Source organism: Onychostruthus taczanowskii, unplaced genomic scaffold, assembly GCF_017590055.1.
Source record: "Onychostruthus taczanowskii isolate IOZ18803 unplaced genomic scaffold, ASM1759005v1 scaffold22, whole genome shotgun sequence".
NCBI classification, from domain to species: Eukaryota; Metazoa; Chordata; class Aves; order Passeriformes; family Passeridae; genus Onychostruthus; species Onychostruthus taczanowskii.
Window position 1 is genome coordinate 1,878,746 of NW_024499462.1, and position 17,629 is coordinate 1,896,374.

Sequence of the window (17,629 nt, forward strand, 5' to 3'; positions counted from 1 at the left end):
TCAAATGCAGGAAAAGCCTTTTGCTATTCCAATTCCCTGAACATCTTCTCTTCATAGAATCACAGAATCCCAAAGTGATTAGGGTTGGAAGGGACCTTAAAGCCCATCCAGTGCCACCCCTGCCATGGGCAGGGACACCTCCCACTGTCACAGGTTGCTCCAAGCCCCATCCAGCCTGGCCTTGGGCACTTCCAGGGTTGGGGAATTCACACCTCTCTGGGTGAGGTTCTCAATTTTCCCCAGTTTCCCAGCAACACTGAGAGAATTCTGCACTCAGCCTTCCAGGCTCTGAGGGAAATTCAAAGACACTGCAGGCTGGGGAGAATATTCTCTTTGATATTGCTGAAGTGTAGCAGGAAAGTCAAACAGACTCCCCCACAGACTTATGTGGAAAGATTTTGGGGTAACAACAGCCCTGGAAAGATTGTTGGGCACAACCAGCCCTGATGTGCTGCTGGAAGTGTACCCAGAGCTGGGCAGGGAGGTGAGCTGGAGGATCTTGGCTGCTGAAGAGCCACAGTCAGGACCAGACCTGGGATGAGTTCAGGCTGCAAGTGCTTCTCTTTCCAGTCCCTCTTCCTGCCCACTGTCCATCCTGTTACATGTCCATCCTGTCCATGCCCATTTGGTCACACTCCTGGATTTATCTGGATGTGAGGCAGTGCTGGGGGAGCCCCACTCTGGACAGAGGAGACATCTCAGTGTCCCCTGTTGGTGCCTCACCCTGGGCTGCACACACCTCCAGCCATCTGTTCCTGCCAGAAGGGGCTGCCAGAACAAGGCAGCCCCTTCTCATTGCAGAGATGCACTCCTCTCATTTCCACTCAGACAGAGCCTTAATTCCACTTTACTCTTCTTCTGATCCCAACAATCTGTCCTCTTGTCTGCCCTGTGCTCAGCTGGGTGAGCCTTCACTCTCTGTTTCTGCTGTGGCTCCTCTGCAAGCGAGATCCTCCAGCTCACCTCCCTGGCCAGCCGTGGAGGCATTTCCAGCAGGACCTCAGGGCTCTTGGCTCCACGAAATCAGAAGCCTCTGGGGGAGTCTGACTTTCCTGCTACACTTCTGCAATATCAAAAAAAAATTCCTAAACTTTCTTCAGAGCCTGGAAGGCTGAGTGCAGAATTCTCTTTGTGTTACTGGGAAACTGGGGAAGGTTGGGAAACTTGCCCAGAGACCTGAGGGCTCCCCAACCCTGGAAGTGTTCCAGGTCAGGTTGGATGGGGCTTGGGGCAGCCTGGGATAATGGAAGATGTCCCTGCCCAGGGCAGAAGATGAGCTTTAAGATCCTTTCCAGCAGAAGCAGAAGAGTGCTTGAGAAACATTTGGCCTTTTCAGCCCAGTTCTCTGCTACTCCAGCACCCAGAGAGTGTCACTGACACCTTTCATTTCAATACCATATAAAAAGGAATGGTTGCTCAGAATCTCTTTCAGGTCATGTAAAGAAATTATCATGTCTGATTTATACCTTGAAACTGCATGCTGGAATTTCTGAATGCCCTGGGTTGTTTCTAGAACATTAAAAAACCAACCCAACCTATTAGTGGAGAGCACCAATTTCTGCCACATCACACTTCCAAGGTTATGTTGCCCCCTGGGGATGAGCTGGAGTTATCAGTGTGTATCCAGGTGATCTTCTTGGGGCAGGACACCCTGACACTTCCAAATCAAGGGGCAGAAGCACAGCAGCAGATGCCTGTATCCCTCCTGAGCTACCTGCTCCACCTCACTGCCATTTGGAGGAGTATCTTGGAAGAATTACAAAAATATCCAGCCGCAAACTGGAATGCAGAGCTCCAGAGCTCAGCACAGCCTGGGATTTCAGCACTTTCCCATCTAATGTTGGCCTGAACCTGAAAAAAAAGGGTTGCAGAATGAATTGCCCAGATAAATTATGGATCTGAGAATATCTGTGGCATTTTCATCCTGGAGATGAAATAATCCAAGACAACCTCAACCATTTCATCCCACTGTCCTTCATTCCCTGCCCAGCCCCTCCAGAGCTGCTGCTGGAACAGGGAATAGGAGCAAGGCACAAGTCTCTGTGCAGTCCCCAGACTGGCCAAAATCCAGCTGGATTTATTTCTGAGCTCCACAGGAGCTGGAATGTCACCTTGCTGATGAGCACAGGGCCTCTGCAGAAAGCAGCTCTGGTGCTGGCCTGGGCTCTGCTGGGTGCAGGTGTCCAACAGCTCCCAGGGGCTCTGGAGACAGCTGGGCCAAGGTCAGTGGGGCAGAATACTCTTCTCTGCCCTTGGAATGTTGTCAAGGAATTGGAACTGTTCTATTTGCAAGCTGCCAGTGGGGGCCATGTGCTGGTTTTGGTGTGAATCGTGCTAAATCCAGCCTGGCGACTAAACCTGACTTAACACCCTGAGAGTGAGGCCAGCACTTGGCAGAGAAGCTGCTAAACTGACCTGGAGATACAGGACTGGCAGGGAACCCCTTGAAGGTACTAAATTCCATTCTCCCTTTCAGACAGCAGGTTGTTCCCCTTGCAGTGTGTGAAGGCTCTTCCCCTGGGTTTTCGGGGCGTCCCCCAGGAACATCAAGGTCAAAAGGCAAAGTTCTGCCCACAAGCATTGGTCTGGCTGAGTTACATCAATCTCTACTTAATAATTGTGTCTTTTGCTGGCTTTGATATAATTGCTCCCAGAGGAGGGAACACTTCAAGATTTCCAAATTTCAGGAAATACTCCATTCCTGTTTGGAAATCCCTGAATGGTTAGTGATCTTAGAAATGTCCACTGCTGCACGTACAGAGGGGCAATTTCCTTTGGGAATCACAGCCAAGGCTCTGATCTGGGGGGAAGAGACACCAGGGAGTGCTGCCTTCATGGCAGCCATGTGAAGGAGAGATTAAATCAGGGAGCAGAAAAGCTCTTTTGGAAAAAAATCAACCTGGCCAGAATTCTGCTCCCATTAGATTAAAAATAACCCAAAAAAAACCCCCAACAAACAAACCAAAAAACCAAAACTAAACACTCTGTTTGATTCCAGACAAATCAATTCAGCCAGCACTGGGCTCTGAGGGTACCTGAGTGGTTGGAGTAGCCTGAGGATTATCCTGGTCTCCATCAAGGTAAACAACCCAGGAGCCTTTTAAAGCAGCGATCACAGAGCTTTCAAATGGTGATGAAAGAGAAGGAGGTGATTCAGATCTGAGCCCATTATGGGTCAGCTCCAGGCTGGGAGGTTTTTATTTCTGGCTGTGCTGCTGAGATCAGAGAGCCCAAGCCAATGTCCCTGTAGCCATCTTTCCCACCCAGTCCAAGCTTCTGCTACTCCTGCCCATCCCAGGGCCTCCAGCCCCCCCACCTCCCCTCCAGATCCTCTGCTCCCCAGCCTGAATAGCCTCAGCTGGGATGTGGCAAATTGCATATTTTTGTATTAATTGCTGCCTTAAGCAGCAATTACAAACCCAAACAAAATTATGCATCAATGGCCAAGTGAGCCAGGCACTGCTGGAGCTGGGCAGCTCTCTGTTTTCATCCTGAACAGAGGCTCAGGAAGGAATCACAGTGCCAAGGGATCAGGAATTAAAAAGAACTGTATTTCCCTGCTGCATTTTATTTCATAAATACATTTATGTGAACCTAGGGCTCTGCCAGTTGTAAATCCTGTTCAAGGGTATGTCCAGGAAGTGATAAATGAAGGTGTAGACACTTGACAGCATCCTGAGGGATCTGTTAGTGCCTGTCTGGGTGGGCAGCAATGTCCTTTTCTGTGTTTCTGGGTACCCTCTACTCGTGTGAAGGCAGAAGAATTCCATGAGCTGAGTGCTCAGCCAAGAGGAACTGCTTTTAATCCACCTCTGTTGTATCTTATAAGGAGAACATTAGGATTTATACCACCCTGTCACCACATAAAGGCGTGCAGGGAGGGAGTTACACAGCAAAGCCATCTGTGGGTAGAATTAATGGGAAGAGCAATGCATTTGTGGGAAGTGTATCCTGACTGACACAATTACCTGGGGAATATGAGAGCAAAATTAGACTCGACTCTCTTCCCTGTAAAAGTCAGTTCTGATCCAAAAATCCAACAGCCTGCAATTAACAGATTCTACACATTTTGTCCTGCTCTGGCTTAAAGCTGATGTGTTCTTGGCAGAGCCTTGCAGGCTGATGCTGACACCTAAATTATCAACCTCTCCACATCTGCCCTCGGAAAACTTGGCTCTGTTAGAGCAGCAATAAAACCCCCAGACATTTCTCCCCAGATATTGGAATAGGCACGATCTGGGTGAAGGCAGTGGAGTCCCAAGTGCCAGTGGGAAGCCCAGGAATATAAATTGGGCTTGAAGCCAGTGTAAAGCACCACCAGAATTTCACAGCTGATCATCCCTGGCACATCCCAGTGCACAGGGACAGGCAGAGGAGCAGCCAAGGAGCTGAGGACAAAGCCAGTCAGGAGCTTCCAACAGCAGCTGCTGAGCACAAGAGCTGCTGTCTGGGAAAATACTAGAGAAAAGAATCATGGAATTATAGAATCCTTCACCTTGGAAAATCCCTGCCAGCCCATGGATTCCCAGCTGTGCCCGATGCCCACCTTGTCCCCAGCCCAGAGCACTGAGTGCCACCTCCAGCCCTTCCTTGGACACCTCCAGCGATGGGCACTCCAAAGCTCCCTGGGCAGCCCCTGCCAAGGCCTGAGCACACTTTCCATGCAGAAATTCCTACTGAATCCAAGGAAGGAAAATTCTTTCCCCATTCTCTCAGAGGGTCTGTAACTCATGAGCACAGACTTCTGTTCAGTACCTGCCTGCCTCCTAAATGTACCCACCTGGCCTCTTCCATCCTACTGGGACCTGAGGTTATTTGGATTAATTCTCCCTGGGTATTTTACCCTTTCCTTACCCTCACTTCTGTGCTCACAGCTCCTAAAAGTGGCCAGCATTTCCACCCTCCTTTTTGTTTAAATCCCACAGACCTCACCATAATAGAACATTTTGCTGAAAGTGACAACTTGCAGTAGCTTGTTTGTGCTTCAAGATTTTGATACCAGAAAAATTCTTCTGTGATGCACCAAATCCCCAATCAACTGGGAAATTAAGAAGAATGCAAAGCTGCAGATCAATGGAAATTCCTTTTCCCCCTCCCTCATGCCCAGCTAAGTTTCAAACCCAGCTGAAAAATTCTGGGTTCCATGGTGAGCAGAGCCAGGTCTGGTTACCTCTGAGCCTTTTCTTGTATCTCTGCACAGCTGCAGCAGCTTTAGCGGGAGTCCTTTAGGGAGGATGATTTAGGAACAAATCCACTTTGGGGAGGAATGTCCCAGTGCTGAGATAGAATTCAACCAAAACTCAAACCACAGAGCCTTTAAAATTATCTATAACTCTATCTTTTGAACAGGGAAAATAAATTAAAGGGTGTGCATGGGAGAGAAAAATCACAGAGATAAGGATCATATATAAATCTACAGAGGCTACACAATTAGTGCAGCAGAGATCTGTGATTAATCCTGTTCTCCTGGTGAGGATGTGTGGAAGAGGGCTCCAGTTCAGGTCACTTCTGAAGGACTGTCCTCATTGTCCCCTGCACACTGCTGTGCACTGCAGGGAGCTCTAGGAGCATGAAAACTATTCCTGGAGGATCGAACCACCAAATCCAGCAATGGTGTGGCTGTTCCAGCAGCCACTCCAGGCCCCAGGCTGCAGACACTCTGCATGATTGGACATGTTGGAGAGATGTGGGATCCCCAGCAGGAACTGCTCCCACCTACACCACACTTTAGTCCATCCAAAAATTCCCACAGCAGGCTCCTCACTGGATGTCGGCTCAGGAGAAGCTGCTGTGTTCCAGCCAATTGGATTTAACTCAAAGATAAACCACAATGTCTTAAAAACACCTCACAGAAGGGTGCTCAGAGAAGTCTGGGATACTTTTCCTAACTCAGCACTAACATGTTGCCTTTACCCTGACTGCCCAAGCCCTGGGGTTGCAGCAGTTCTGCTGAGTGGCGCCCACTAAAGAGCTAAATCTGAATTCATATTAATTTCTCAGAGTGATGCCAAGCACCAGCGGGCACAGCAAAGCCTGAACTGAAGCCTTGGCATGATTTAAAGCCAATATTTCTATTTTCTGTCAAGTTCTCTGGGAAGAGAGGTTCACATAATCATTCCACACCGCTGCCTTTTTGTCCTTCCCCCAAAATCCTTTGATAGCAGCATCAAAGCTATTAAGATGCAAATCACTTCAGGAAAGCTGCAGCCAAGATAGAGGAGAGCAATTCCCAAACATCCCTATGAGGGAATGTGCTGCAGTTTCACTTCCTGTGCACTAAATGTAAGAAAAATCCATGGAAAAGCAGTTGTTCCCAGTCTCCAGGAGAGGGAAAGGCCCCCAGAGCCCAGTGAGGAGATGGGAACCACAAGGAGCCCGGAATTCCCCCCTCCTTTTACTCAGAGCAAGGCTTTTAGGTTCAGCAGCATTTCTCAGTCCATCCAGAAGGATGATCTCTCCCTGGAAATGATTTTTAACAGGAATACACTAAGAAGGGATAAACAGATAAACATTTGATGCACTGATAGTGTTGTGGCATAGCTTTTATCACCTGGAATAAAGCAGGGAGGCTTTTAGGAAGGAATGCTGTATCCTGCTTTTGTACCCATAAAAGCTGGAATTTCCCATCACTGTACTAAAACCCGAACTTCCCCCACTGTAAATATTTTTTCCCTTTCCAGAGAGCATGGAAAATGGCTCTGAGAGCATCTCTGCAGTTCTTTTAAAGCCAGAGCCAGCCACTGCTGCAACCTCTTCTCCCTCAGCCTAACTCCATCCATGAGGCCTGTAGAGGGCAGTGGATAAAAGAAAATCAAGCACCAGGAATAGCCATAAATGTTAAATACAAATTAAAAAAAAAATTGGCATCTCATCGAAGGACTTCCTCATATTGAAAAGCTTACAGGTAATTCCACGGATTAATGGATTACTGCAATGGGATTTTTCCAAGCCCAAATCCCAGGCTCTCTGGCAGATTGCACTGACAGGCTTTACAGCGGAGCTCTTCCCTTGGGATTTACCTTTTTTTTTTTTCTTTCCCCCAGCAGAAATCTTGCACCTAAGCTAAAATGTAATCAGCTGGCCCTCCCACTGCCATGGTCCTCATGGGCAAAGAAGACTTCCCCTTCCTCCACAGAAAGCCACATTAAGCTAAGGAACAGGGAAAATACGGCTGAGCAAAGCTGAGTGTGTACACAATATACAACAGCATGACATTAGTGTTCAAATGAATATCAATTTAATATCAAACCAGCCAGGACCCAGAGCAGAAAGCAGCCTCCTGGATAATTCCTCTGTGGTTTTTCAGGCACACTGCTAATAACTTCATTATCTGTTTGGCATATACAATTAACTCATTACTGATGGAATACGTAAAATCCAGGGTAAAACTCCAATTAGGCACAGCAGATAAAAGCAGTACAGCAGGTACAGGATCCTTGGCCTTATCTTGCACATGAGAGCATTAATCAATATAGCACGGGTGCTTATGATCACCTCATTTCAGCCGTGCTGTAGGAACTTATCCCAGCTTTGTAAACCTCGTGCAATTCCAAAATTGGCTCTGCAATTACCAAAGGCAGAGCTCTCCACACCTTCCTGAATGCCCCGTTTATCTCTGGAATGCAGATTAGACCTGCAAAGGCACCAAAACCACCAGTGTTGGAAGGATGAAAGACTATTCCAGGATGAAAGTCTCACAGATATGAATGCTTAGCAGAAAGATTTTTGTATGTAGAATCTGAAGAATGAATAGAGATGGAAGCAAGTTTTGATATAGAAGAAAAGAACTGCTAAGCCAGTCTTACTGGTTAACCAAGGAGGCAAAGGGTATGTTAGTTAGAAGGGGTTTTTATGACTTAGAGCAAAGGATAAACCCACCTCAAACAAGAAGATGTTTTTACCAAGCAGAAAAATGGCACAGGCAAACAAGTCAGCAGATGTTGCAAGTAGAAAAAAGGTCTCAGAATTTTCCACTGCAAGAAAACTGAAAAACAACTTCTAGCTTCAACTGTAATTTACTAACTTGTGGTGACTGGAGAATAGTAACATGAATATGGTAATTATAGTACCATAATTACCTTAGTAGTTCTGATAGGCTATAGGTAAAAGTTAAGGTATAGATTGGTTCTGCTGCATTGATGCTCAGCAAAGAAAAGTATATAACGCATTTGTAAACTAAACTCAGGGTCTCCAGGCCTGCCTGCAGCTGGAGCTGACAGCTGTAGGCACAGGCTCTGTCACCCACGATCCTGGACTGCTGTAACATCTTGGATACAATAAACTGCACTTTGAAGAGCCGCCTGGAGTCCCACATCTCTCATTTAGGCTCTTACAGACCAAGAAGGCAGTGAAATAGGGCTGGAAAACGTGTGTGTTCGGTGATGCCAGGGAGTCACTAGGGAAAGGCCCGGCGGTCTGGAGCTGCCGGAGTGCAGAACTGGGATGTGCCCGGCCCCGCGGTGAGTCAGCGGTCCCTGCTGCATCCCAGCCCTCCGGAGAGGCAGGGATCAAAGCCGGGAGTCAGCGCCGCGCTCTCCTCCTTCCAGACTCTGGCTGAGTCACCGCGTTATAAATTGCTGCTGCTCCCGAGGAGTCAGACACTGACAATTCACTCTTACCTGCTGCGCTTTTTCATCTCGTTTCTGATGTTTTTATTTTTTCCTCCCCCTGCCATGGTTTCCTCTCTTTGCCATCAGTGTTCCCTATTGTATCGGCTCCCTCGGATTTAAAAAGGGATGGAGAGCTAATGGCTGCTTTTGTAAGGCACATTTGTGAAGGTAAACACTCACATGGACTTCTGAGCCTTCCTCATACTCTGGCAGAGCTGCTGAAGAGTCCCAGAGTGAGAGCCTGTAGGAATGAAAAATTGGGACAATGCTATTCATGCTCAGAATGGAATGAAACAAAATCATTTTGGTATCATCTGTTATACAGATCTCTGCTATCATCTGACATACAGTTCTCTGTATGTCACAATAATGTGGAGACTCATTTTGGAGGGGGTTTGCAGAGACTGGAGGAATCTTTCTCCTGGGAGAAATCTGTTCTTGGTGATGGCACTCTTCCTTCTCCAGAAAGGAGAAGGAAATAGTAGGGAAAAAAAAAAAAAAAAAAAAAAAAAGAGGAAACCATCCAAAGTGAAAATAAAAGGCTGGTGCGAGCAAGAAAGAGCACTAAGAATGGATCATGGACATGGTGGAATCTGTCCAAGGTTGGACTGGATGATCCTGGAGGTCTTTTCCAACATTAACGGTTCTGTAGTGCCATGATTCAAAAAATGACAACAAAAAAATAAAACCAGATGGGTCTCAAGGTCTTGCAGTAGCACCTTTGGGTGGAAACAGCATTGGGGAGGTCAGAAATATTGTTCTGATTTCATCAGTCATGGAAGGTGCCTACACCCACATCGACCTGCTGAGTGCCAGCCCTCACCACAAAAGCAAGAACTCCTGGTTTTGGGAGAAAAGCACTGCTACCGGTGTTTTTACTCTCTCACACAGACCAGGTCGCACTGCAACCCCCAGCCTGGCAGCATTGTGCTCCCATCTGGCAGGAGGTTGTTCCTCTCTTTCCATCAGCATTTATTCCAGACTCTCAGTCACACCTAAGTGCTCTCCAACCAGAGCACAGCCAAGTCCAGCTGCTTGGGAAATAGTCCCAACCACAATGAGAGGCTGGATCTTTCCATGATGAAAAATGGGTCCTCAGGTGCACCATCTCAAAGAGCAAATCTCCTGCTCAGGCATGAGCCAGTGGCTCCCTGGCCCAGTTAGAGAGGCTCCAGTTAAACCCAGACAGAATTAAAGCCTGCTCTACAAGCAGCCAGCCCAACAGCTGAGATAACCCCAACTTTCCTGTCTCTACCACAGGAAAATGACCATGGAATTGAATACGAATGAAGAGAAGCTGGATTCTTTAAAGAAACAATTTGCTTATGGTTTGCTCCTCTGGGAGTGGCCCAAATACAGTGCTGAAGTTCTCTCCAGCATTCCTGTGACAGAGGTTTTCATTTTAACCAAAGGACTTGTCAGGAAAATTAATCCACAAACACCAGAGGTTTATGTCCAAAAAGGAGACAGACAAGTCCTGTAATTTATTCAAATAAAAGGGGAGATCATGGGGCATTTCCCTTTGGGTCTCTCAAATTTTTGGAGGACACAGCATCCTTATTATTTTAATTTCCCAGCTGCATGTCCCTCTCTCTTTCCCCACTGGCTGAGGTACTTGAGAGGTACAGATTCCCTGAAAAATCCAAGACCCCCTTATAACGCATAACCCTCCCCTTTGTCTTTTCCTTGTGTCACTCAGGGGAATTCTCTATTAAATGTATGGTTCTTCTCATTGTTTCTTTCATCTCCCAGTATCCAATTTTATTTATCAGCAGACCTACAGTTTGTAAAGACACATCCCTCATCCCATTTATCAATCAGTGGAATCCTTCCCATTGTTTCTTATATCTCTCAGTATCTAGCTTCATTCACCAGTAGATCCCAGTTTGTTTGTAAAGACAAGTCCCTCATTCCTTTCAGAGTTAATATAAAAAGACAGGTCTCACACAAAAACTCCAGTTTCTTCAAAGCCCCAAATCCAGGTGCAGGGATGGCTGCACAAAACATTCTCAGTGGAAGTGCTGCAGCTGAGGGCACTGGGAGCTCTCAGGCTTTGCTTCCCCTGCCTGGTCCCTTCTGGACACTCCTGCTCTGGATGTGTCCTTGTGAAAGCACTGTTTGGGGAGAAGGGAACCTCTCTGCTAGTAAATGTGAGTATTTGCTACGATTTATCATTTCTACCTGCTCATAAAAATAATAGTTTTAAATTAGGTAAGATGGGGTTGGTAACTGTGAAGAACAAACCCCAAAACCACAGAGGTATTTGGTCCATTTTATGGCCTCTCACCTCCAAATTTCTTGACCATATGGTTATGTCGAAAACTTGGTAAAATCAATACTCTAGCAACAAAATTGCTCAGCAGGAGGAAATAATTTGGCTCCTTAGGCCACTGGCATATGAGACCGGGTTTTGTGAATGTACTGTTAATATTCAGACAGGGAGGTAAGTCACTCAAAAATAAACACATTTACTCCAAAGACTTGTACAAACAATTCCAAATCTATTTTCATTTGCCCATTAGCAAGTACACTGCAATGCTTCTGGCAAGCATTGCCATTTGTTTTAGCTCATTATAATAGCTCATTAAAAATAGAAATAAAAAACCTGGAATATCCAAGCTAACTTAATGGGAATAGGGGAAAGCTTCAGTCCCCACCATCAGCACTGCCATTCTCCAACTTTAATTGGAGCAAAATTAACTTGTGTCTTCCTACACTACAATTTACAGGTGAAAGCAAAATCCCTGTGTTTGAAATTGTCTGGCTACATGGCAAACTCCTCTGCAGGGATAGAGCATCAGGAGTATTTCAAATTATCCAAACGAGGCCTGGTGGTGTCCACCCACCTCCTGCTTCAGCTGTGCTTTTGGGCAGCATCAGCTGATTTAATTGTCAGCCCCACAGCTCTGCTTTGGTGTCTGTGCTCAGTGCTGGTTTGGGTGTGTTTGTCACAGACTGGCTGAGGCAGAAGGAGCTGACTGGGCAGCTGGTGTCACCTCCCTGCTCCAGCAGGGCCATCCCAGAGTGAGGGAACTGAGGGCACAGCATTGTGTGCATACAGCTCTGCCACAGCCCCAGGGAGGAGAGCCCCCAGGCTGTGTGGGCAATGTGCTCAGGGCTGGGCACTGCCCAGGGAAGAAGTTGTGCCTCCTGTGCAGGGCAATGGCTGGGCTCAGGCCCTGCCCGTGGCTCTGGTGCCATGGCTGGGCCCCGGAGCAGAGCCTGGGCCCTGCTCTGCCCCTCCCTGCAGCCAGGGACAGCCAGGCCTGAGGGCCCCTCTCAGCTGGGGCTCCTCTCCAGCCTGAGCAGCCCCAGCTCCCTCAGCCTTTCCTCATAAAAGACAAAATCAGAGGCTCAGGGCCAGCAGCAGGGTGCTTGGAACCTCAACAGGGTCACAGAATTCACAGAATCACTGGGTTGGAAGACACCTCCAAGATCATAAAGTCCAATCCAGCCTTAACGCCTCAACTAAACCCTGGCACCCAGTGCCAAGTCCAGCCATGTCCAATCATGATCTGTGTTTCCAAGACACCACCAGAACTTTCATACCTGATCCATATTTGTTTAAAATCTTTGGAGAGATATTTAAGTATATCCACTCTTTGGGATATTCTGCATGTTTTTCCTTTCAGAAGAAAAACAAGGGAATTTGATCATTGCCTGACTTTGGACTCAGCTCAGCTGAATTTCTCCTCTCTCTCCAAACAAGGTGAATGTCCCTAAAAAGCTGCCTGTGCCCTGAAATGGCTCTTAGAGCTTTAACAGTGCTAAGGTGGCTTTAAATCAATTCTGCTCAAGAGATTTTTTTCTTTTTCAATCAGTGCTCATTCTTAGTCTATTTTTCATCAACTAGAAAACAGAATAATTAAGAGAAAACATTGCCATAAATCAAAAAAAAAGAAGAAAAAAAAAAAAGAACAAACCTTGTACCTAAATGAAGGCATTTCACGATTTCAAACTCCAAGAATTTAACTCAGTTACATTCAGATTTCTGTTCTTATTTTGCCATTTTTAATGGCAGATTTTTGTCTGAACCAGAAACCCTGTGCACACAGTTGTTGTTTCCCGTGACTCCAGCACAATTATCTCCTCCTGCCCTTCCCACACATGGGAGCCCAACGACATCTTCAGGAGCAGCAGGATATTCACCTGGAACAATCTAGGAGGGGCAAGAAAGCCCAACCCTCCTTTTGCACTTCTCTGAATAAAATAATGACACTGACCAAAAAAAAAAAAAAAAAAAAAAAAAAAAAAAAAATAGCAAGAAATATAAATTTATAAATTGCACTCACCGAAATTAAGATTCAACAGAATAACGGAATCATTCAGCATGAAAAGGACCACCAAGGTTACCAGTTCTAATATAATATTTGACTGAATACTACCAGGTCCACTCAGTTTTTGAAGAATTGTTGATTTAGATGACACTGAGAAAATGTCAGTATACCACAGTAAATGAATGTATTTTAAACCCTATTGTAAGAGAGAGAATTTGCTTTCCTTTTTATTGTCTCTCCCTTTTACCATTCAAATTTTCTTGTGTTAGTCTTCTCTGAGGTCCAACTGAAGTGGTGATAGGGACAAAAGGGACAGTCAGGAAGGAGGCAAAAGGCAAGAAGAGTTAAGCTGATGACAGAATCATTGATGGCTACAAAAAAAACCCCTACAATTTATATTCCAGAGAATGTGATGGGTGAAGCCAGTCTCATCCCAATGAGGCTTTATCCTGTTCAGCTGAGGAGTAGTCCTGCCTTCCTTTATCCCAAGCGTGCAAGGCATAAATTGAAATAGCTGCAGATCAGTTACATCTGTTCAGATAAAATGAAGATTTATCATAAAACCAGTGCCAGGCATCACAGCAGAGTCTCCCAACAGGGCTGGAAAAAGCATGGAAAAGATCTTTCCAATAGCTCTTTGTCATCTTCAGCAGGAATGATGTCTTTACCTATTGTATTTTTCAAATGGTATCTGCTCATGTTTTGTTTTGGTCTCCTCTGCCTTTTAACTTTTGAAAAGCTCCTGGGAAGTCTGAAAGGGAAAAGGACAGAGGGCCTGTTGAAAGATATGTGAAAATAAGGTCCTGCACATCAATGTTTCCCACTGCCAATCACCATTTCAGCTGTGAAATGTCCTTCCAATGAGCAGGCGCAGATGGTGTAGGAGATTCCTGAAGCTGGAAATACAGGGCACAGATGGATTGGTTGGATTTGTAGCTTGAGCAGTTTTTCATCTCTTGGAAGCTGGAGGAGTGGAGTTACCCCTTGGGTTGATATTCTACAACCTGTAGAAACGCCTGGATATTTTAAATTCATTTTATATCAGTAGTACTTGAAATCTGATGGGTCTGTAAACTTATCTAACATCACATTCTAACTACATTATTAACACCCAAAGTACCAGGTTTTGAGGAATTTCTATATGGAAGCAGTATAACGACAGTTTCATTTTACTTAATGCAATAAGTAAATAATAAACTCACAAATATGGCTATGAATTAATCTCACTTCATCCCATGACCTCTTTGTCTCTTGGGCAATCCTTTAGTATATTCTTAGAAGGTTTTCCTTAAAACAGCTTCATCATCACCACCTTTGGCCATTTGGTTGTGTTCATTTACTCCTTCGATCACAGAAGCCAAACTCTTTTCTTCACACTCTTAGGAGATTTTAGTGCCCTTTGAGAAATCTTGCACTAGTCCCAAAAAAGCAGAGTGGGAATCTTCATGGAATAAATTGCCTAACTCTTGACACATCCTTGGACCCCAACTCTTCATCTACACCATAATAAAATTCAATTTATAAAACATTCCTGCTAGAAATAAGCTGATTTATTAAATACAGTACCACACATTATGATATGAAAAGCACATTTAAGTGAAAAATGCTGATGTGAAAAAAGTAATTTTGTTTGCAAATTTTCCTTGGAGTGAAACAAAAATTTGCATGGAAATTATCCCAAGCAAATCTCTCAGCTCCATCCTTCTGATCATCTTTGTGTCTCCTCTGGATCTGCTCCAAAATGACCTTTTTTCAGTTTTCTCTTTACTTTCTGTTGTCATAACAACTATGGGTCTCCTGTCTTTCTGGAGATGGACTGGATATGACCTCTCATTTATTCCTCAGTTCCAAAGCCTCTGGAAGGTGACACTCAGTTGTGGAGGGTATTGGTTCAGACCCTGCTGATATTACCCTGAAAAACTCCAAGGAGGAAACTCTTGCTGTTCAGCTGGTCCTGGCTGCAGAGGTCACAGGTTTCTCTGGAGGACAGGAATGACACATTCAGTGTATTACTCAGGCAGGAATTTAATTACTGCTCTCCTAAGCTTGGCATTTGACTTGGCTGTCAAGTACACAACATCTAATAAAAGGCACTGGGCTGTTTCACTGTGCTGACTTGCAGCTCTCAGAGGCTGGAGGAGATGGGATTGGCTTTGCCTTGATGTTCAGGCAGAAGGCTTGCCAATAATTTTGAACCAGATGAATAAACATGTGTTCTATAAGGCTCTTTTTATACAAATTTAATAACGAGTTTCAGGGGTTGAGGTGAGAACAGGGGGAAGTTTGGATAAATAAAAGTGTAGGAATGTCCCAGGAGGGCCTAATGTGTATCTAGCAAATGTTCTATGCATTACAGCACTTCTTTTCTGACTGCAACAGCATTTTCAAGGCAAGGGCTAGGAGGTAGTGGATCAGTCCTGGCAGGAATTCCAGGCCACCTTTGGAATTAATTTCGGGTATGATCTCAATCCCTGTCTTACAGAATAACAGGCATGATGCAGAGCCTGGCATCACTCACTGGGGAAGGAACAAAGCCCAGAACATACCCCAAATGACATAGAACCAGTCCAAGACAATGCTCCAGAAGGGTTTGAAGAGGCAGCTGAGTGTGAAGGTTTCATCCCAGAAAAGTCTGTGTCCCAGGCCAGGCCATGAGAGGTAAATCCTGCAGAGGGACAGGCAGCAAAAGCAGCACTCCCACACTCACAAGCCATGCGCAGAGCAGGGGGAAGGGTTGTCCACCAGAGCAGCAAACCTGGAGCCTTGTGCAGGCACTGCCCAGAAAGGTGAAATGCTCCCATTTCTGCCTTCCAAAGTGTACAATTCCAGAATATCCCATTCAAAGTCTGCTGGGATGCCAGGAGAACAGGATGTTCTACTTCAGCTCCAGAGTGATTTGGAACAGCTGCAGCACAGAGCAGTCTGTGTGTGTTTGAGAACATGAGAGTCCAAGGAATGTTTTTGTAAGGACCCAAAGTTTGCAGTGACCACGGAGGATTCAGAAGCAGAGTCTTCACCCAGTCAACACCATTTTATAAACAGTCATGTCTAAAGCAACACTGAATTAGCCACTGGTCCTTGAGGGTCAGAAGCACAGAATAAACTGGGGAGCCTCTAAACAAAGAGTTTCATCTTCCCAGAACAGCAGTGTGGGAATAATACCTTGCCCATGTCTCCAAAAAGAGGATCTGCTAATGGGAACATGGAGAATTATAGAGCACAAGGTTGTTCAGTAGGGTCACATCACCATCCTACAGCTTCTCCTGAGGGACAGCTCCCATCTCTGCTCCGGAGCAGGGAAAGGCTGGAGCTGTGCCAGAGGAGGTTTAGGTTGGATTTCAGAGAAAGGTTCTTCCCCAGAGGGTGCTGGGCACTGCCCAGGCTCCCCAGGGAATGGGCACAGCCCCGAGGCTGCCAGAGCTCCAGGAGAGTTTGGACAAAGTTCTTAGGCATGGGATGGGATTGTTGGGGTGCCTGGGCAGGACCAGGAGCTGGAGTAGATGATCCCTGTGAATCCCTTCCAATTCAGGATATTCCATGTTAATACATGAATAATACATGAACCTGCTTCTGCCGAGACCAAATTCCTAAAGATTTTGGAAGAAGCTTTGGCTAAACTAAGAACAAGGAGTGTGGGCAGTCATTGCTGTTGTGGCCAGAGCCAACCACTCAGAACCATGGATGAAATCCAGGTTCTTCAAAAGAAGAAATAAAGGGAAAAAAAAATAAACCCTAAACTTTCATTTTTTTTCACTTCTCTGTATCAGATGCTTGCACATATTGATTAGAATTCAGGATGATTCATATTCCATGGCTCTTCTAATCCCTAAAATACTACCACCACACAGAGTTGCTTGCAAAGATGCTCTAAAGCATAGTGAGCAAAATCCCTGATAGGACTTTTTGTCCTCTTTATTCAAATAAATTTTAATTCTTTTCCTTTTCAGACCTCCAGACTGATACATAACAGCAGCCACTATTTAAATTAGGTGGTGATGGTGAGTTTCTGTGATGTACTGTCCATTATTTTAAATTAAACCCAGGAAAAGTGGACTCTTATCACAACTATTGAAAGTGGTTTTCCTTTCCTGTCGATTTACATCCAAATAACCAATTTATCAACCTTGCAAATGTCAACCTGCACTGAGGCAAGGAGGTGTGAAGTTCTTAAGCAGACACTGCCCTCGGGACTGAAAGGTCAGTGTGCATGTTATTTATTCTTCCTGAGGAAAGATTCTACTCTTAAGTCAGGGAAGGCTTTTACACTATACACAGTAATAATAATGGAAGGCTTTAACCAAGGAAAGAGCAGCCCCAGCCTAAATTTAAAAAGATTCTTCAAAAGGATTAATTTTTTTAACCTACAGACAGAAATATATCCAGAGAATAAAATCAGGAATGGAAGAGTACTGTCCTCCAAGGAGTGACCAGGCACAAGCTCAGGTTCGGATTCTACTCCTCTTGAGGGAGTCAAAACTGCCAAATCCACTCTGACTTCCACATGGGAATGTCTCTTACTGGCACCACTTTTCCACCAATTGTAAATACCCTTAAAAACCAATCTCTCCTGGTTTTGGCTGGGATGGAGTTAAACCACAACACAAACTTTTATTTCTCTGTTCACTCTTCTTCTTGGAAACCCTAATAACCACTAATTTTATAATGAAGTCACATTATGGCAAAGGCAGTCCTGCTGCCTGGCTGGCTCCCACTGCCATGATCAACAATGTAACCCAACATTTT

General features: G+C 45.4%; 1 protein-coding gene across 1 annotated transcript in view; it reads right to left on the minus strand.

The window, feature by feature from the left end:
• Positions 1-17,629, minus strand: part of PCDH15 (protocadherin related 15) — a 369,222-nt gene that overhangs the window by 343,995 nt on the left and 7,598 nt on the right. Inside the window, exon 2 of the mRNA XM_041404901.1 lies at positions 8,790-8,850. The gene's annotated coding sequence lies outside the window, so the exon portion shown is untranslated. The remainder of the gene's footprint in view (positions 1-8,789; positions 8,851-17,629) is intronic.